Source organism: Apodemus sylvaticus, chromosome 14, assembly GCF_947179515.1.
Source record: "Apodemus sylvaticus chromosome 14, mApoSyl1.1, whole genome shotgun sequence".
In the NCBI taxonomy this organism is placed as follows: domain Eukaryota; kingdom Metazoa; phylum Chordata; class Mammalia; order Rodentia; family Muridae; genus Apodemus; species Apodemus sylvaticus.
Window position 1 is genome coordinate 76,084,620 of NC_067485.1, and position 21,354 is coordinate 76,105,973.

The 21,354-nt window shown below is 39.1% G+C and overlaps 1 non-coding gene across 1 annotated transcript; it reads right to left on the bottom strand.

Annotated features, from left to right (window-relative positions):
* Window positions 1-19,754: 19,754 nt before the first annotated feature.
* On the bottom strand, window positions 19,755-19,886 carry LOC127665307 (small nucleolar RNA SNORA17). Its single transcript, XR_007973358.1, has one exon. It is a non-coding gene; the product is annotated as a small nucleolar RNA SNORA17 (small nucleolar RNA).
* Between the last annotated feature and the right edge of the window lie 1,468 nt (window positions 19,887-21,354).

Consider the following 21,354-nt stretch of genomic DNA (forward strand, 5'->3'; position numbering starts at 1 on the left):
AGGTGTTTCCATTGTTTATTTAAGCAACGAATGACCCAAATTCTGTATTACCTTGAGTACTGTATTACTGACAAATTGATGTACTAAGTTAGGCAACCTTTAATTATTCATTACTTAATTATATAATGTTGATAGATGTCTTAGTCACTTTTCTATAGCTATGAAGAAACACCGTGTCTAACACAACTCTTATGCAGGAAAGTGTGTAACTGAGGGTTTGCCTACATTCTCAGGGGCTTAGTCCCTTATCATAGTGGATGGGCCTATGGTGGCAGGCAGGCATAGTACTAGAAAAGTAGCTGAGTTCTGATTCACAAGAGAGAAAGGCACTATGCTTGGTATGGGCTTTAGAAACCCAAAACCTAACCCACTGTTCATTCTCCAATGAAGCCACACATCTTAATCCTTCTAACCCTTTCAAATAATTATACTCCCTTGTGACTAAGCATCCAAGTATATGAGACAATGGGGACCAGTCTTACTCTAACCATCAAATTCTACTATGTGGTTCTCATAAGCTTGCAGTCCTATTACAATGCATAAATGCATTCAGTTCAACTTCAAAAGAAGTTGACATTGTCTGACATAGTCTCAACACTGTTTAAAACTCCCAAGTTCAAAGTCCTTTCTGATACTCAGGGCAATTTCTTAACTCTTAATCTTTAAGCCTCTGTAAAATCAAAATTAAAAAGCAGGTGACATATTTCCCACATGTAATGGCACAGGATATGCATTACAATTCCAATGGAGAATGAGTAAAGAGAAGACACTGAGGAAATATTGGAGCAAAATAATAACAAAACTACCAATAGGGCAAACTCCATATTCTGCATCTCCATTTCTGATGCCAAAAACTCGTCAAATCTCCAACTCCTTTCAGCTTTTTTTTTTTTCAGCATCTATTCCAAGCTCTCCAGGAGAAAAATTCCCCTGGGAAGATTCGGGACATGGATATGAATGAAATCATGGCACTTGAGGATGGAGAACATAATCTTCACAACATTTGCATAATTATTTTTATTTGTTTTCTATATTCTTTGTTTACATTCTGAATGCTTTCCCCTTTCGATGTTCCAGTCCCATAAGCCCTCTTCCCTCTGCCCATTCCCCAATCACCCCCTCCCATTTCTCTGTCCTGGTACTCCCCTACAATTCTGGATCAAGCCTTTCCAGGACCAGGGCCCTCTCCTTCCTTCTTCTTGGGAATCATTTGATATGTTAATTTTGTCATGAGTATTCAGAGCTTCTGGGCTAATTAATATCCACTTATCAGTGACTGCATTCCATGTGTATTCCTTTGTGATTGGGTTACCTCACTTAGGATGATATTTTCCAGTTCCAACCATTTGCCTAACAAATGCATGAATTCATTGTTTTTAATTGCTAAGTAGTATTCCATTGTGTATATGTACCACATTTTCTGTATCCATTCCTCCATTGAGGGACATCTGGGTTCTTTCCAGCTTCTGGCTATTATAAATAAGGCTGCTATGAACATAGTGGAGCATGTGTCCTTATTGCATGCTGGGGAATCCTCTGGATATATGCCCAGGAGTGGTATAACAGGGTCCTCGGAAGTGTCATGCCCAGTTTTCTGAGGAACCACCAGACTGATTTCCAGAGTTGTACCAGCTTGCAATCCCCCCAGCAGTGGAAGAGTGTTCCTCTTTCTCCACATCCTCGCCAACACCTGCTGTTTCCTGAGTTTTTAATCTTAGCTATTCTGACTGGTGTGAGGTGAAATCTCAGGGTTGTTTTGATTTGCATTTTCCTAATGATTAATGATGTTGAGCATTTCTTAAGGTGCTTCTCAGCCATTCAAAATTCTTCAGGTGAAAATTCTTTGCTTAGCTCTGTACCCTATTTTTAATAGGGTTATTTGGCTCTCTGGGGTCTAACTTCTTGAGTTCTTTGTATATATTGGATATTAGCCCTCTGTTGGATGTAGGGTTGGTGAAGATCTTTTCCCTATTTGTTGGTTGCCATTTTGTCCTTTTGACGGTGTCATTTGCCTTACAGAAAGTTTGTAATTTTATGAGGTCTAATTTGTCAATTCTTGATCTTAGAGCATAAGCTATTGGTGTTCTGTTCTGGAACATCCCCCCCCGCCCCCGTGCCCATGTCCTCAAGGGTCTTCCCCAGTTCCTTTTCTATTAGTTTCAGTTTGTCTGGTTTCATGTGGAGGTCCTTGATCCACTTGGAGTTGAGCTTAGTACAAGGAGACAAGGATGGATCAATTCACATTCTTCTGCATGCTGACCTCCAGTTGAACCAGCACCATTTGTTGAAAAGGCTACCTTTTTTCCACTGGATGTTTTCAGCTCCTTTGTTGAAGATCAAGTGACCATAGGTGTGTGGGTTCATTCCTTTCAACTTTTTTTGACGGCAACACACTTATTTCTCTTGAACTGGTTCCACACTCATTACTCAGCTTTCCTCCACAAGTGTCCAAGGTGCTGGCATCTCTAACACCTTGAGTTTCCAAACGTAATTCAACCTTCACACAATGGCCTCTCTGGGACTCCATACAGGAATACCCAAGAGTATGCTATAAGTTCCATTTAATTTGTGAGTTGTTTCCAAGTGCCCTTTTGTATTCTTTAAATGAATTAGAAAGCACCATGTGGAACACTTGAAGACAGAGGCCTTTAGTTTAAGAAGCTCTTCTCTTTAGAAACAGTGGTAGTCTCATGTGTAAGCAGATTATCCTGTGGAGACATATCTATGGCAATTGTAAGGAAAACAATGGAGGTGTGACTGCTGCATTCCAGAATTTGTCAGTAATCACAGTGAGGGGGCAAAGGTTATGGCATAAGTTACATCTATGAAAGTAAGTCACACTGTCTTCTGAGAATGAAGACTTAGACTTTTGCCGGATGTAGACTGGAGCATGGGCATGGCCTGTGAGCCATTTGAACCCCTTATGTTGAGAGAATGAGGATATTTTGGTTTAGTAACAGTAAGGACACAAGACATGGAAATGCAAAGATGAAAACAGGTACATGGGTAAAACAAGAAAGACAGGAAAAAACCCCACATACTATGTAATTTTACCTTAAGAACACTTAGACTATATAGGGTGTTTGTACATGTGATGGTAGAGTGACCAACTCTCATAATTGATAGGCATTCATTCTAAAATCGCTCAGTTTATAATTAAAATTAGTTGTTTGGAATTTTCTTCCAAAGTTGTTAGGAACTTTATGCAGTTACCTTATTGATTTGTTTCTGAACAAGTGAATATCAGAAAAGATAACAAAACCACGAAGGAGCCAAAATAAAGAAAAATCATAGACATAGCAGACAGGAAAGAAAATTATTTCATTACATATGATAATAGTATTTGGTCAAAACATGACAAAATTGCCAGATGTTGATGCAGTCAAAACATGAACACTTAGTACATGTGCATGTTACTAACTCCATGCTACAGCAGTACCACAGTGGTCAGAGTTCTCAGCATCAGATTGCGTCTTAAATTGGTGTAATAGTGTCTGTGATGTGTTGTCATTTGTCTAACTTTGGAGCTATACTTTTGTGAATTGGGAATAAATTGGATAGTTTCTTAGACTATTAGTGTATAAGCCTTATTACACTTATCAATATATTGAATTCCTATTATACTTGAATATCTTTATAAAGCGATATGTATTTGATACATAATTCCCCATGAAAAGTAATGGGAAATTTTTCCAACAAGATAGACGTTCAGGGAAAACTGGTTAAGGAGATTATTCCTAAAAAAGAGATTTATAGCCAAGTAAATTTAGAGTCTACCTTGTGGCATAGAATACACCCATATACAGTATTTTATAATAAGCATTTGCTATACTTAATCCTAATTATTACAAATAAATCTGTTTAATTCTTAAAGTGTGTACAAGTGTCTTAGTTAGGGTTTCATTGCTGTGAAGAGACACTATGACCATAGCAACTTTTATAAAGTAAAACATTTAATGGAGGTAGCTTGTAGTTTTAGAGGTTCAGTCTTTTATCATTAAGGTGGGAAGCATGGAAGTATACAGGCAGACATGGTGCTGGAATAGCAGAGAGTTCTAGATCTTGATCTTCAGGGAGCAAGGAGAGACTGTGTACCACACTGACATACTTCAAGCATATATGACCTCAAAGTCCCCTCAACCACCATAACACAGTTCCTTGAACAATGTCACCCCTCCTCCTATAAGACCACACTTACAAACAGTGCCACTTCCTATAGCCAAGCATTCAAACACATATATCTATGGGGGTCATACCTATTCACCACCACATCAAGCCTTTGATCTTTGTTACAGAGTAAACATTTCAAGTATCTATCTACCTATCTATCTGATGATAGATCTGTCCATCTATCAGGCATATGTCTGCCAAACACATTGTGTGTGATAACAGGAACACAATACTTTATAGTGATCACAATTTAACTCTCTGAAGTAATTAGTTTTGGGGGAAGAAGTCATATTCAGAACTTTCTTCCTTGTACGATTCTGCATTTTAAATTGACAACTTTGTAATGCATGCAATTTCATTAATGATTTATACCAACTTTACGGATATGTGAGTTATATTTCTTAGATACTAGGTAACTGATTCTTTGTAGTATAGATCTTTTCACACCAATCCCATATCAGAATGAACAGAAACACACACACACACACACACACACACAAATCTGGCTTCTGTCATTTTTCTTGCATCACAACTGTTGCAAATATTCAAAATCACAACTCACACTATTAATGTCAGCTGATGTTTTCAACTCTGTGAACCCGACACTACATCCGACAGCTGTAAAGGCTTTCAGCCATAATAAATCCTGGCTTGACTTCCCAAAGCAAACAGTGTTGAAGAGTATGATCCCTCCAAAAACATCTTGTCAGCTCAAATCACCACAACAGTATAAGTGATTCAGACAGTCTGAACTGACTCCAGGCTTCCCAACCTCCGGTCTTTATTTCCTATTTTCTTTTACTTATGACCTGTTCTTAATATTCTGAAGAGTCAAAGAACATTGGGTTCATTCCTTAAAATTGCCTCTGTGCCTATTTAGCAAACTTAGCTCCTTCAGACATTACATTATAAACATAATACATAATTACTAATTCTATAATTGCTAAATATATAAATTTTGGCAGCAATCCCCTTTTAGTTAAAAAAAAGAAGAAAGAAGAAATAAAGGAAGTTGAGGGAGTAAAGGAGTAAAAATGGGAGGAGGAAGGAAGGGAAAAAAGGGAGAGGAGGAGAGGGAGAGAAGCAAAAAGTCCTAAATCATTTTACTTAAAATTTTCATACAAAATATTTTAATCATATTACTTTCTCTCCTCAATTTCTTCCCAGATTATCTCGATGTCCCTACGTACCCAACCTCCTGTTCTCTCTCACTCTCTGTCAAAAAGGACAACAAAACACAAACAAAACACAGGAGCCATAACTCAACTCAAAGAAGAACAGAAATAACCAAACAAAAGGAGACAAGACATATGAAAACAAGCAGAGAAAAAAAAAACACACACACAGTTTGGATGCTAAAAACAGAGTCCATTTTGCATCGATCAATTATTCCCAGGAATAGGGCCTGCCCTCAAGTATGGGTTGTATGCTCATCCATCACCTGTTGCACAAAAATGATGTTTTGTTTCTCAACAGGTAACAGTTACAAATAGCTTCATGGTTAGGTGTGGGAATACGTGTCCTCTTATGTTTCTCCATGCTGGGATTTTGTCTGGTTTGAACCTGCACAGATCCTACACAGACCATCTTTTGTGTTCATGTGTGTGTCGGTTCTGAAGTGTATGGATAGCACTGTGCCATTTATACTGCCTCCTGAGGCCATTACTATTCTCTAGAACCTGATGGCAATGTCCTATTGTTGAAGACATAATGCACGTCATTGCACATGGAGAAATCAAGCTTGTGTCCAAATAGAAGCTTCACTCCTACTGAAGAATATTCATGCTGCTGGATGATATTTGCATGCTACTGGTAGAGGAAGGAAGGTAATCACCAGTATCACACATCTGCAAAAGCTGTGACCTACTTACTAGCCTGCCAGCAAGATATACTGAAGGAAAAATAGGATGAATATTATAGAAGTAACTAGTCACTTTTAATTGATTTTAAAGTCCAATCCGGGATAAGACATAGATGATTGCTAAGGTGGTTACAAGAACAGCATTCTACTATTATTGTGCTGAAGGAATAGATCAATACAATGAGTCTTAATGCATTGTTGCTATGTCCATAGAGCAGAGCATAACTCACCTTTCACTTGAGAAGTTTCCTGCAGTGGATAGTGATCAGCACAGAGATCCACAATTGAATAATGTCCAGAGACAGAGACTTCAGAGCACTCAGCGCTGAATGGGATGCCTTTATCAAACCCTTCTCTTCAAAGCTTAGGAATCCATGTAGACGGGAAGGCAGAAAAGTTATAAACATTTTAAAGAGTGGAGAGGCTTTGAATAAACAACTTATATCCCAACTTGGCTCTGTGTTTTATGAAGCCTTTGACCTAGCTAGATATGCAAGTTTCTGTCAACTCCACAAAGTTTATTTTCTTTTGATTGTTACTGGCAGTGTCAACAATTCAATCCAGACTTTACCATTAATGGGAGCTAAAATGTTTGCCACGTGAAAAAAGGTAATTGAAGAAAAAATTACTATTTTTTTACAATTTTGTAATATAAATAAATGAATAAATAAATGAAATCAGTATCTCCTCATCTATCATCTCAATCACATAGATCCTCAGAACATTGTAGTTTGGAACCTTCCACCTCTTATTTAAATTAATCCACATGACTATCCCAAGAAGTTTTCTAACACTAAAACTGTGTCATGTATTTGAGGCAGGAACATGATGGACATTAATTAATTATCAGATCAATACTATAGGATAACTGTTATTGTGACCATTCTACAAGGATAGTTGTTGAAGATCGGGGACCTCAGATTTGTAAGTTCTAGGTGTAAAGTAAATAAAATCCTGTCTAGACAGGACCCAAAGGCCAAATTTAAAATCATCTCATTTTACAACACTAACTTTGAAATGAAATAAATATCATGGAATAGAGGAGAATCCAGATTCTTGCGATGACTTCAAGTTCCCAAGTCTGACATTTACCAATACATGTTTTTTAACCAAACAGACTGTTTTATCCCTCTGGTCTTCATTCTTTTAATTACAAAACAGAGGAAATTGTTAGTGAGAAGGCTCAGTGGTATCCACTACCAAGCCTGTCAGCCTGAATTCAATATTCAGAATCCACAGAGTAGATGGATAGAACTGATTTTCACAGTGGCTGTGATTTCCCCACATGTGCTATGGCATGCACACTCAGACAAAATAGATGTGGGTAAACAAAAGAAACTGGATCCATAATAATTACTCTTTCTTGATACTTTATAGAGCAGTAGTTGATATGTAAAAATGGATCTGTTTAGTTCTGTACACCCTTTTAATTGTGTTATTTGGACTGTTGGTTTCTAATTCCTTGAGTTCTGTATAAATTTTGGGTATTAGCCCCCTGCCAGATCTAGGGTTGGTGAAGATCCTTTTCAAATCTCTAGGCTTTTTTTTTTTCTGTATTGGCAATGTCCTTTGCCTTACAGAAGCTTTTCAAGAGGTCCCATTTATCAATTGTTGGTGTTCTCTTCAGGAAGTTGTCTCCTCTACCAATGACCTCAAAGCTATTCCCCACTTTCTGTTCTATTAGTTTTAGTATATTCAGTTTTATGTTGATGTTTTTGATCCACTTGGGCAAAATTGACTTTTGTACAGGTGATAATATAGTATATTTACATTCTTGCACATGCTAACATCTAGCTATAACAGAACCATTTGTTGATGATGCTTTCTTTTATCCATTGTATGGTTTTTTTTTTTTTTTTGTCTTCTTTGTCAAATATCAAGTTTCCATACATAGGTGGGTTTATTTCAGGGTCAATTTTATTGATCCATCCAAAGAAAACCTTCAACCCAAAATTTGCCTTGCCTATAAGATGTTCAGGGACAAAGATGGAGCAGAGACTAAGGGAACAACCAAGCAATAACTTCCCCAGCCTAAGACCCATCCTGTGTGAGAGAGCCAACCTGACACTACTGCTACATCTCTGCTGTTTAGAGAGGCAGCTAGCATAACTGTCTCCTGAGAGACTTCATCTAGTCGTGAATTTAGGTAGATACAAAGATCTACAGCCAAACATCAGGCAGAGCCAAGGGACTCTTCTTAAAGAGTAGGGACTAGAAGTGAGGAAGATAGAGGGGTCAATGACACTACAAGAAGACCCACAGAGTCAACTAACCTGAAACTATGGAGACACATAATATCTTGGCCACCAACCAAGAAGCATACAGGAGCTAGATCTAGATCTCTACATATTTGTAGCAAATGTGCAGCTTGGTGTTCATGTGGTTCACCTAGCAAGTGGAACAGGGGCTTTCTTGGTTTCTGTTGCTTGCCATTGAATCACCTTATCCCCTACTTGGACTGCCTCTTTGAGCCTCAGTGTGAGAAGATGTATCTAGTACAGCTGGAACTAGATGACCTAGGGTTGGGTGGTACCCAATGGGGGGCTCTCTTATCTGAGAAGTGATAGAGGCAATGGTCTGGGTAGAGATTTGGAAGGTTGGGTCTGGAAAGAGAGGAGGAAGGGGGTTTGTGAAAGTGAGTTAAAAGATAAAATAAAATGCCAAAAATATGTTAGTCTCATTATTTTTAGCAAAGAATGATCCTGTAATTTAGAAAGCTCAATGATTTTATCTCAGAACACAGTTCAGGGCAAAAAAAATGGATTGTACTGAGTGCTTTAGGCCTTAGTGTCCCTTCTTCAGTCACATATTCAGGTAAAATGGGTATACAATAGACAATCTCTTTGAGGTAAGTTTAAGTGATCAATTCCTGTTAGTATGATTCAAAGAAGAAACTTTTTAGACCTAGACCATCTAAGTGTGAAATGGGATCAGTGATACTCCAAAGTAGAGTTCCCACCACATCTAACTGTAAATAGTGTAGAAGTCTAGATCCTTGAATATGGTTATCCCAATTTGCACATATTTTTATTCCCTTGATACTCATATCATAAAAAAGGGTAGTATCATTCTGTGGTGATAATATTAAACAATCAGCATCACATTTCTGACTCATTAAAGCAACCAATGTTTCTTTGCATGGAGAATAAGAGTTAAAAAATCTCTGTCCCAGGCAATGCTTAGTTTACAGTATGCAACTGATATTTTTACTCCATTTTACTAACCCAAATTCTATATTTGCTTCCTGTTCCTCACCAATCCAACATCCAACATTGAGACATATATAGAAACCAAATATGTCCAACCTTTGAAGCTTATTTATGATAACCACTCTCATATGATCAAGAGGTCTAAATAGTAATCTAGCTTCAACATAATGTGGAGGTGATTTATTCTATACAATTGTTCCCTCTTTGTTTATCAAAAGAAACAGAAAACACAGTAAAGAGAATTGGTACCTGTAGAACCTTGCTAAATGGCAGCCACAGTTCCTGGTTTTGCCATATCCTAATAGAATCGTCTTTGCTTAAACTTTGAGATAAATCACCCATTATCTCTCTTTGTATTCAAAGAAACTAAAGCACAAGTTGACAGTAAACAATTGACAGTAAATCCATAGCCTACTATATCAGGTGCATTTTGTATAGCAATTTACTTGAGTCCAACATGGGACTCCTGACCATGACAAATTAGTGAATCCACAATGTTATATTACTTGAATGGTTCTAAAATTCAATAATGGAAAGTGGAAGTTACCAAAAGTATGCTTTGGTAAGGCACATGACTTATATTCTGAACAGTGTGTGGATAAATGTTAATGATATACACAAGGAGCTGGAGAGAAATCACAAAATAAGTGAAGGTGCCATTGATACCACTAAACATCCAACTACCTCATGGTTTAAGACAAAGTTCCCATGAGGATTATGAATTCTCACATATGATGTGCATATTGTCTCTCTGATAACACTCTCTGCGGTCCTGAGATACATCAGCCTCCTGGTATTACTCTTAACTTCCCTTAGAATTTCTCTCATCACGTAAACCACCCCTCTGCCTTGCTTCCTGGGTTTGTGCATTATTTTAACAGAAGTACTTCTTAATATTCCAGATAAAGTAAGAACCATCTTACCCTTGGTTCCTGATCCTATCTGATTCACACTACTGGATACATAATTACTACATGTGCTGTGTATTAAAAAAATGTCGGCTTGGGTTCCAGCCCTCAGATCTTCGCTTTGGGATCCAGAACAGCCTGGGCTGCAATGCCACATCCCCAGGTCCTGCAAGAGGCAAGAGGGGCCTCTGGGAGGCCGGATGGGAGGACTCAAACCATGAGTCAGTGCTCTGGTGAATCCAGCAGGCCCCGACAGGAGCCTTCAGGTGTCTGCTTCAGGATCTGAACAGCCTGGGCTACAGCACTCAGTCTCCAGGAAGTGTAGGAGACCTGGTGTGCACCCGGAAGCAGACTGGAAGCACACAGCTTGCTCCAGCAGCACGGAGCTTGGGTTCCAGTCCTTAGGCCTCTGGCTGGAGCCTTCAGATCTCTGCTTTGAGATCCAGAACAGCCTGGGCTACAAATCCACATCTCCAGGTCCTGCAGGAGGCGGGAGGGGCATCCAGGAGGCTGGCTAGGAGGAGTCAGTGTGCTCTGGTGAGTCCAGCAGGCCCCTGTGGGAGCCTTCAGGTGTCTGCTTCGGGATCTGAACAGCCTGGGTCACAGCACCCTGTCTCCAGGCAGTGCAAGAGGTCAGCTGTGCACCAGAGGCCACCTGGGAAGAGGCAGCTTGCACTGGTGAGTCCAGCATTGACAAGACCAACTAACACCAGTGAGAACTAGATGGCAAAAGGCAAACGCAGGAATATCACTAACAGAAATCAAGGCAATATGGCAGCATCTGAACCCAATTCTCCTTTAACATCATGTCCTGGATACCCCATCACACCAGTAAAACAAGATTTGTATTTAAAATCACTGGTCATGATGCTGGTACAGGAAGACATGAAGGACATACTTAAAGAAATTCAGGAGAAAATGGATCAAAAGTTAGAAGCTTTTACAAGGGAAACACAAAAATCATTGAAGGAAACTCTGAAGAATACAAAAGCCAACAAGGAGGAAACGTAAAATTCACTTAAAGAAATACAGGAGAACTTTGGTCAACAGGCCGAGTTTCATGAAAGAGGAAACACAAAAATCTCTTAAAGAATTACAGGAGAGCACAAACAAGCAAGTGAAGGAGCTTAGCAAGACCATCCAGGATTTAAATCAGAAGTAGAAACAACTAAGAAAATTCAAAGGGAGACAACTTTGGAGGTAGAAAACCTTGCGAAGAAATCAGGGGACATAGATGCAAATATCAACAACAGAATACAAGAGATAGAAGAATCTGAGATGCTGAAGATACCATAGAAACCATGGACTCAACAGTTAAAGAAAATGCAAAATGCAAAAAGCTTGTAACCCAAAATATCCAGGAAATCCAGGACACAATGTGAAGACCAAACCTAAAGATTATAGGCATAGATGAGAGTGAAGATTTACAACTTAAAGGGCCAGCAAATATCGTCAATAAAATTGTGGAAGAAAACTTATCTAACCTAAAGAGAGAGATGCCCATGATTATACAAGAAGCCTACAGAACTCCAAACAGACTGGACCAGAACAGAAATACCTCCCATCACATAATGATCAAAACACCAAATGTACTAAAGAAAGAAAGAATATTAAAGGCGGTAAGAGAAAAAGGCCAAGTAACATATAAAGGAAGACCTATCAGAATCACAGCAGACTTTTACCTGAGACTATGAAGGCTAGAAGATCCTGGGGAGATCTCAGGCAGACTCTAAGAGAACACAAATGCCAGCCAAAACAACTATACCCAGCAAAACTCTCAATCACCATAGATGGAGAAACTAAGATATTCCATGACAAAACCAAGTTTACCCAATATCTATCCACAAACCCAGCCCTACAAAGGATAATAGGAGTAAAACACCAATTCAAGGAGGGAAACTTCACCCTGGAAGAAGCAAGATAGTAACCTTCTCTCATCAAACCCAAAAGAAGTTAACCAATCAAATTTAAAAAAATAACATCAACAATGACAGGAAGTAACAATCACTATTCCTTAATATCTCTTAACATCAATGGACTCAATGCCCCAATAAAAAGACATAGACTAACCAACTGGATACGTAAACAGGACCCTACATTTTGCTGCTTACAGGAAACACACCTCAGGGTCAAAAACAAACACTACCTTAGAGTAAAAGGCTGGAAGACAATTTTACAAGCAAATGGTCTCACGAAACAAGCTGGAGTAGCCATTCTAATATCAGATAAAATTGACTTTCAACCCAAAGTCATCAAAAGAGACTCTGAGGGACACTTCTTGCAGGTCAAAGGAAAAATACAACAAGAAGAACTCTCAATCCTGAACATCTATGCTCCAAATGCAAGGGCACCCTCATTCATAAAAGAAACTTTATTAAAGTTCAAAGCACACATGGCACCTAACACAATAATTGTGGGTGACTTCAACACTGCACTTTCCTCAATGGACCGATCAGGAAAACAGAAACTGAACAGGGACACAATGAAACTAATTGAAGCTTTGGACGAATTAGATTTAACAGATATATATATAGAGAGAACATTCTATCCTAAAGCAAAAGAATATACCTTTTTCTCAGCCCCTCATGGTACCATCTCCAAAATCAACCATATAATTTGTCACAAGACAGACCTCAACAAATATAAGAAGATCGAACTAATCCCATGCCTTCTATCAGATCACTATGGAGTAAAAGTGGTCTTCAATAGCAACAAAAAACAACAGAAAACTCACATATATGTGGAAACTGAACAATATTCTACTCAATGATACCTTGGTCGAGGAAGAAATAAAGAAAGAAATTAAAGACTTTTTAGAACTTAATGAAAATGAAGACACATTATACCCAAATCTATGGGACACAATGAAAGCAGTGCTAAGAGGAACACCCATAACCCTGAGTGCCTCCAAAAAGAAAATGGAGAGAGCATACACTACCAGCTTAATGACACACCTGAAAGCCCTGGAACAAAAAGAAGCTATTTCACCCAGGATGAGTAGAAGGCAGGAAATCAAACTCAGGGCCGAAATTAATCAAGTAGAAACAAAGAGAACCATACAAAGAATCAACAAAACCAGGAGCTGGTTCTTTGAGAAAAATCAACAAGATAGATAAACCCTTAGCCAGACTAACCAAAGGGCACAGAGCCAGTATCCAGATTAACAAACTTAGAAATGAAAAGGGAGATATGACAACAGAAACTGAGGAAATTCAAAAAATCATTAGATCCTACTACAAAAGCCTATACTCAACACAACTGGAGAATCTGGAGGAAATGGACAGTTTCCTAGACAGATATCCGACACCAAAGCTAAATCAGGATCAAATAGATCAACTAAACAGTCCCATAACACCTGAAGAAAGAAAAAGGGTCATAGAAAGTCTCCCAACGAAAAAAAGCACGGGACCAGATGGTTTCAGTGCAGAATTCTATCAGACCGTCATAGAAGACCTAACACCAATACTCTTCAAACTATTCCACAAAATAGAAACAGAAGGAATTCTACCCAAGTCGTTCTATGAAGCCACAATTACACTGATACCAAAACCACACAAAGATCCAACAAAGAAAGAGAACTTCAGGCCAATTTCTCTTACGAATATTGATGCAAAAATACTTAATAAAATTCTTGCCAACCGAATCCAAAAACACATCAAAACGATCATCCACCATGATCAAGTAGGCTTCATCCCAGGGATGCAGGGATGGTTCAATATAAGGAAATCCATCAATGCTATCCACTACATAAACAAACTCAAAGAAAAAAACCATGTGATCATCTCATTAGATGCAGAAAAAGCATTTGGCAAAATTCTGCATCTTTTCATGCTAAAAGTCTTGGAAAGAACAGGAATTCAAGGCCCATACCTAAACATCATTAAAGCAATATACAGCAAACTGATAGCCAGCATCAAACTAAATGGAGAGAAACTTGAAGCAATCCCATGAAAATCAGGGACTAGACAAGACTGTCCTCTCTCTCCATATCTTTTCAATATAGTACTTGAAGTTCTAGCTAGAGCAATTAGACAACATAAGGAGGTCAAGGGGATACAAATTGGAAAGGAAGAAGTCAAATTATCACTATTTGCAGAAGACATGATAGTCTACTTAAGTGACCCGAAAACCTCCACCAGAGAACTCCTACAGCTGATAAACAAATTCAGCAAAGTGGCGGGTTATAAAATCAACTCAAGCAAATCAGTTGCCTTCCTATACTCAAAGGATAAGCAGACTGAGAACAAAGTTAGGGAAATGACACCCTTCACAATAGCCACAAACAATGTAAAGTATCTTGGTGTGACTCTAACCAAACAAGTGAAAGATCTATATGACAAGAACTTCAGGTCTCTGAAGAAGGAAATTGAAGAAGACCTCAGAAAATGGATAAATCTGCCATGCTCACGGATCGGCAGGATTAAAATAGTTAAAATGGCCATCTTGCCAAAAGCAATCTACAGATTCAATGCAATCCCCATCAAAATTCCAACTCAGTTCTTCACAGAGTTAGAAAAAGCAATTTTCAAATTCATCTGGAATAACAGAAAACCCAGGATAGCTAAAACTATTCTCAACAACAAAAGAAATTCTGGGGGAATCAGTATCCCTGACTTCAAGCAATACTACAGAGCAATAGTGTTAAAAATTGCATGGTATTGGCACAGTGACAGAAAAGTGGACAAATGGAATAGAATTGATTATCCAGAAATCAACCCGCATACCTATGGTCACTTGATCTTCGACAAAGGAGCCAAAAACATCCAGTGGAAAAAAGATAGCCTTTTCAACAAATAGTGCTGGTTCAATTGGAGGTCAGCATGCAGAAGAATGTGAATTGATCCATTCTTATCTCCATATACTAAACTTCACTCCAAGTGTATCAAGGACCTCCATGTAAAACCAGACACACTGAAACTAATAGAAAAGAAACTGGGGAAAACCCTAGAGGACATGGGCACGGGGGAAAAGTTCCTGAACAGATCACCAATAGCTTATGCTCTAAGATCAAGAATTAACAAATGGTTCCTCATAAAATTACAAAGTTTCTGTAAGGCAAAGGACACTGTTAAAAGGACAAAACAGCAACCATCAAATTGGGAAAGGATATTCACCAACCCTTCATCTGATAGAGGGCTAATATCCAATATATACAAAGAACTCAAGAAGTTGGACCCCAGGGAACCAAATAACCCTATTAAAATGGGGTAGAGATCTAAACAAAGAATTTTCACCTGAAGAAATTCGGATGGCCGAGAGGCACCTTAAGAAGTGCTCAACATCATTAGTCATTAGGGAAATGCAAATCAAAACAACCCTGAGATTTCACCTTACACCAGTCAGAATGGCTAAGGTCAAAAACTCAGGAGACAGCAGGTGTTGTTGAGGATGTGGAGAAAGAGGAACACTCCTCCACTGCTGGTGGGGCTGTAAGATGGTACAACCACTTTGGAAATCAGTCTGGTGGTTCCTCAGAAAACTGGACATGACACTTCCGGAGGACCCTGCTATACCTCTCCTGGGCATATACCCAAAGGATTCCCCAGTATGTAATAAAGACACATGCTCTATTATGTTAATAGCAGACTTATTTATAATAGCCGGAAGCTGGAAAGTACCCAGATGTCCCTCAAAGGAGGAATGGATACAGAAAATGTGGTATATTTACACAATGGAATACTACTCAGCAATTAGAAACAATAAATTCACAAAATTTTTAGGCAAATGGTTTGATTTGGAAAATATTATCCTAAGTGGGGCAACCCAGTCACAAAAGAATACATATGGAATGCAATCTCTGATAAGTGGATATTATTTAGCCCAGAAGCCCTGAATACCCAAGGCACAAATCGCATAACAAATGACTCCCATGAAGAAGTATGGAGAAGGTCCTGATCCTGGAAAGGATTGATCTAGAATTGGAGGGGAATATAAGGACAGAGAAAAAGGAGGGAGGTGATAGGAGAATGGATGGAGAGAAGAAGGTTTATGAGACATATGGGGAGGGGGGATCTGGGAAAGGGGAAATCATTTGGAATGTAAACAAAGAATATAGAAAATAAAAATATTAATAAAAAAGTCTATCTCTTCTTAGTAGAGTATAAATATAATGAGATTGGTTATTTATTGTCAACCATTAACTAGTTGATTGTCTGACACAAGTGATAAATAAGGCTACTGAAATTAATGCATAAATCATCATGTGGATAATCTTTCAGAGTTATATATATGGTAGTTTGAATGAAAATGTCTCCAGTGGTTCATAGGTACTGGCGTTGTTGGAAGGTTGTGGCCTTGTTCAAGTAGGTATGGATATGTTGACAGAAGTGCATCACTAAAGCTTGAGTTTTGAGGTCTCAGAAGCTCAAATCAAACTTAGTAGCTCACAATCTCTTCCTATTGACTGCCAATTCAGATGTAGAAATCTCGCACATTCTCAGGCACTATGTCTGCTTGCTTATTGGCATGCTTCCTTTCATGACAATAATGGGCTAAACCTCTCACACTGTAAGCCAGCCCAAATTAAAAATTGTGTATGAAATGGGAAATGGTTCATTTGATCCTTGGGGATTATAAGGACTTCAACAGTACTCTTTTGACATTATATGGATTTTGTTGTTAGGTCCAACACCTCACCCCCACTATTAACATCACACACTGTACACACAGACACACACACACACAACTGGTTTATGAGTAGTTCTTTGCTGAATATACATTTTATTATTACCTTGTACTCCAGTGATTCTTTGTGTAAAACTGTCCCCATCAAATATCACAGCAAGTTAGATGCTTAAGGAAGACAAAGTACTTGGTACTTGTACTTTATACCTCCTAAGAAAATGAGTATTGACAGGTAAAGGAGCACCTTGCTCAGGGCAAGAGGCAAATTATAGTGAACAAAGTTAAAAGCTAAACAGAATGAGGTTTATATTAGGGCGAATATGATAGATATTAATTCAAAATAACATACTGCAACTTTTCAACAAATTCCATAAAGAACATTTTCAACAAATACTTAATTTGGGGTAAAATATTTTTAAAAATTCACCCAATTCTTTACTCGGCTATTTAATCAGAATTTATCTCTTTCAATTTATCTTCGTTTTAAAAAACTTTGTATTGGTTCATTATAAATTTAATATCATGTACTTCAACCCCACTCATCTCCCCTCCCCTTGACTCATCTTCCATCCATTTGACACCCCCACCAATACAGAGTGGGGGGAAATCTCTTTGTGGAAGTTGTAGTGTGTCACATCACAGTGTGTCCCACAGTATGCCCTTCTGTCCACAAATCTTTGATTACAAATGGTCATTGTGGCGAGTCATTGCTCTGGTATGAGAGTATCTGGCTTCTGCTACACTTATCAATTCTAGAATTTTACTGGGACTCCTCTTGGATATACTATTGTTGCCCTGTGTCATAGAGATCCTGTAGTTTTGGATATGCTCCTTCATGCAATCCAGCAGTTCATCAATGGCATGAATCAATAGATGTTGGAGCAGGCCAATTTAAAGACCTGGATCTGGGACTGACAGATATCTGAGCTAGTCAGCCCACCAACATCCAGTACCCACACCACTGGGGCTAGATCTCCTGTCCTACCCAGGGGTCCCTTCAAAGCCACAGTCACCAAGAGGAAGAGCCAGCTCTACAACTCTTTACACCCTCTGGCCTGGCTTATCAATCAGGGACATCATGCCATCAGGGTCAGCTCGACTATGATGCCCAAGTGAGGTTCTGGACCTGCTCTTTCAAGTGCTACAACAGGTAAAAGACAGGGCCCAGAGCCAGCTCTCCTACCAGTCATTGGTGGTAAATAGAGAGTAGATGAAAGCATTTTTTTTTCTAGTCTGCACCAGCACAAGAGTCAGAGTTAGCTCTCCTGTTCTCATGACCCCATGACCAGTTCTCCTGCCTGAAATAGGTAGTAAGGAGTGAAGGTTGGGGAGGGCACCTGTCTCTCATTCATGTCACTGAAGAGGAGAAAAATTTTAGAGCCAGTGTGCCCATGTTCACACCCTCGAGGCCATAGGGTCAGCTCCACTATGCTGCCCAGGGGAGGTGCAGGGCATTTGCTCCCAAGTGCTGCAGCTGGTGAAGGGCAGGGACAGCTCTCCAAATATCATGATCCCAGGGCTGTATCTCACTTCAGCCACAGGTGGCAAGGGGTGGAATATCTCTCCCTTTTCTAGGCCACTGCACAGGATAAGAGTGGCAAAAGAGAGGGGGGATCTCACTTGCTGACAATACCACACAGCAGACAAGAAACAGGGCCAAGTCTTCCACACTTATATCCTCAGAACTGGCTGAACCACAACTTCTGTGACCGAGTCCATTTCTACTATGCTGGTCTGAAAAAGTATAGCAATGTTCTACAAAGTACTGCAGCTGGCTGGGGGCAAAGTTTGTTCTCCTACTCTCATGTCTCCAGGGCCAACTCTCCCAAGATGCCCAGGTGATGGTTGGGGCCATTTAAGCACAACCTTTAGACATCAACATATATATCTCTGGACAGCAGCCTAGACCATAGATGTTTGCCTGGCCTTTGGTGCTAACAGATCTCTGATGCTGCAGGACTCAGAAGTGTTCCTCAGTAGCCTGGTCTTCACTACCCTTTAATCTCCAATTCTGCTTCTCTTCATTTTGCCAACATCCATCTGTTTCTCTTTTTCTTCCATTTCTCCTCTACTTACTTGTTACTCTTAGTGGTGCCCAGAGTTTCTGAGTGTCTGGAATCTTCTCATTAGGACTTTGTTCTGCCCATGCATTATGGTACTAGGCAGTTGTCATTTCAGCCTGTCTGCCCCATCTCCAACTTCCCAGGCCTACATGATGGTCATCTTGGACTCTCTCCTAACCTGGGTACTTCCTTGTAGTCACAGATCAGGTTCTAGTCTCAGGCTTGTGTTGCAGGAAACACTGAAAAAGTCGAACCTGAATGTTCTAGTGCTTGTACCTCTGCCTTGGTGGCCTGGCTGGCCACACACTGGCAGACGATGGCCTAACTGCTTTTATCTCATGGAGATTCACTGGCATGGAGCTCCTGAAATGTTTCCACCCAGCTCTCTGGGTTCCTAGTGTCGGGTTGCTACTACACCAACCCTGTGCTTCAAATCCCCCATGGCCTTTGTGGAGCATCTCAGGCAAACTCACGCTTAGCTGCTGCACATTTCTCTCTTGAAACCACTGCATGAAGGAAAATGCTACATAAACTTAGTTCAGAAACAATGGTAACTCATTCTCTGGGCACAACAACTAAGACCCAATAGTGTAAGCCTTATTAAAATCTGATCCCTCCAATGGCAGATCCTTGAGCATCTGCCATGCTACTAGGAAACTATAGCAGCAAAATCTTACCACTCTGCCATTCGGGTTCCAAAAGGACATCCCTCTCTCCTGCTTCCTCTCTTCCTGCATCCAACCTGGAAGTCCAGCTTACTCTCCCAGTGATTGGCTCCTTTATTCATTAGGGGATTGATTCACAAGAACAGCATCAAGCCCATCAACTTCCATGGTGGCTTGCTCCCCACCATAGAAGCCTATATGGGCCTACAAGGCATTGGAGGTGTGGTCATCTCAGAGTTGCTTTTTCTTCTGGATATGTTAGGCTACTAATCATTCAGATGCTCACAGGGCAGAACATTGAGTATTGACAGAGACTCTCTACTAGCTTCCGCCTATCAATACACATGCGATACAGCAGCCACACCTGCAAAGCTGCTAGTGGTAGGTAATTTTCTTAAAATCTTTGTTTTATCATACATTTACATTTGGAGCTATGTTTATAGTCCAAACCACAAAACTCATTTTTAAAGCAAAAAAATAAAGGTATCAACACAGATACCATTAATATTTACACATAGAGCTGAGAGCATTAACAAGGATTTTCATGCATCTCCCTCTGTGATTCAAGCTGTATTAGCATTTTGATCAAAATATAGAGTGTACATCTGTGCCTCCTAAGAAGTCCAGAGCCTGCCTCAGAATAGGAAATTACAAATCTTGGACAACTCCTCAGACCAGGCCAATAACAAGTCTCTGACACAGAATGGTAAAGGCTTCACACACAGGAGGTGTGGAAAACTGAAGTTTTCAACTGATATGTATGTTTGAGGACATTGAGATTACTTGGGGAAGGGCTATCTCTAATAAAAGTGTATGAGTCTATAGGGTGATTTAAACTGTATTTGATCAATCCACTTTCATTGTGTCTGTTCGTCTGTCTTGACACAACTGTCTTTCCCTCTTCATCTTTATTTTTGTTGTTGTTCTGCCTTATGAGGGAAGGACTACAGACTTTCATAGGCCTCTGGTTTAAATTTTAATTACTGAGAACTGAGGTGTCCTAAGTAACTTTCATGTTTTTCAGAAGCTGTCTGAGAAATTTGGGTGCCTATCTGATCTTTGAAATTCCTTTTCCCAACATCAGTTGTTGAAGACGCATTTCTTCCTTCTCTGTGTATCCTCAACTGAAGATTATTTCAAAACATAATTGAAAGTTTATCTCTAGAAACTCTGTTGGATGCTAATAGTTTCTCTATTGGACTTTATATCAGTGACACACTGCTTTTTTGTTATTTTAGCTTTGGAATAGATTTTGAAATTATGAAATATGAAAGCCATCATTTCATAGATTGTTTTGGTACAGGTTTCTTGAGATTGCACATGCATTTCTGGATTACTTATGTTTATTTATGAAAAAGAAGCATCATTGAAATTTAGAAAGGGGTTGTGTGAAAACATTTTAGATAGCAAAGGTATTTTATCAATATTAAATGTGCTCATTCATATCTTGTTATCTCTTGTTATTTCATTCATCATTTTGCTTTGGGAGAACATCTTAGTGTACTAATCACTTCACTTACAGTTAAATTTATTCTTGGTTTATTTATTTTAAAGTTTCCTTTTCGGATTCTTAATTATTGGTTCTACAGAAATACAATTTAATTTGTGTTTTGATTTTGAAATCTGCAAGTACTGAATTATGTTTTCAAATAACCTTAAAAGAAACAAGTCTTTGGGGTTTCATCTTAGGAAATCATAACATCTACAAAAGTGGTTATGGGTTTCTTTCTTTCCTATTTGATAACTGTTTGGTTCTGTTGCTTGTCTTAGTTATCCGCTAAAATATTCTAGTACAGTTGAAAAAAGTGATTGTAATAGACATCTATCTCTTATCAATTTTAGTCCCTTTACTGT